This window comes from Otolemur garnettii, unplaced genomic scaffold (assembly GCF_000181295.1).
Source record: "Otolemur garnettii isolate 467f Iridium unplaced genomic scaffold, OtoGar3 scaffold00387, whole genome shotgun sequence".
NCBI lineage: Eukaryota > Metazoa > Chordata > Mammalia > Primates > Galagidae > Otolemur > Otolemur garnettii.
The window spans coordinates 56,766-57,892 of record NW_003852782.1 but is presented as its reverse complement, the minus strand read 5'-3'; positions in this window follow the sequence as shown (position 1 = coordinate 57,892).

Genomic DNA, 1,127 nt, shown 5'->3' with positions numbered 1-1,127 from the left:
TGGGCTCAAGCGAGTCTCCTGACTCAGCCTCCCAAGTAGCTGGGACTACAGGCACCCGCCACAACGCCCAGCTATTTTTTGGTTGCAGCTGTTGTTGTTTGGAGGGATTGGGCTGGATTCGAACCCACTACCTTAGGTGTATGTGGCTGGCACCTTAGCCACTTGAGCCACAGGCACCGAGTGTCTTTTTCTTTTATTTATTTATTTTTTTTAATAAGTCATTTGTACATAGATCATGAATAATTTATGCCATTATGGGATTCAATGTGTTGATTATTTATACAAATTGGAGTGCTTACACCCTACTAATTAACATAGCCTTCCCCTCATTTACCCAATTACAGTGTTAAGACATTTGTGTTCTACACCTGATAAATCCAACTTGTACTTGCAATATACTCCATAGGTGTGGTCCCCCTATTAACCCTCCCTCTATGGACTCACTCCCTTCCCTTCTTCTCTCCCTCCCCTTCCCTCCTTCATCCTAGGCTATAGTTGTGATTCATCTTTCATATGAAAGTGTGAGGGATTATAAATTGGCTTCATAATAGTACTGAGTACATTGGATATATTGTTTCTATTCCTGAGATACTTTCCTAAGAAGAATATTTTCCAGCTCCATCCATGTAAACATAAAAGAGGTAAAGTCTCCATTTTTTTAATGCTGCATAATATTCCATGGTATATACATATACCCCAATTTATTAATCCATTCATGGCTCGATGGTCCCTTTGGCTTCTTCCATGACTTGGCAATTATGAATTGAGCTGCAATGAACAATATGGTGCAAATATCTTTGTTGCCAAATGATTTTTGGTCTTTTAGACCCTTAGAAGAAGAATTGCAGGATCAAATGGCAGGTCTACATTTAGATCCTTGACTGTTCTCCAAACTTCCTTTCAAAAGGAACGTACTAGCTTGCATTCCCACCAGCAATGCAGAAGTGTTTCCTTTTCTCCACATCCACGCCAACATCTGTAGTTTTGGGATTTTGTGATGTGGGCTACTCTTAGTAGAGTTAGATGGTATCTCAGAGTGATTTTGATTTGCATTTCTCTGATGATTAAAGATGATGAGCATTTTTTCAGGTGTCTGTGGACCATGTGCCTGTCTTCTTCTTCTTCTT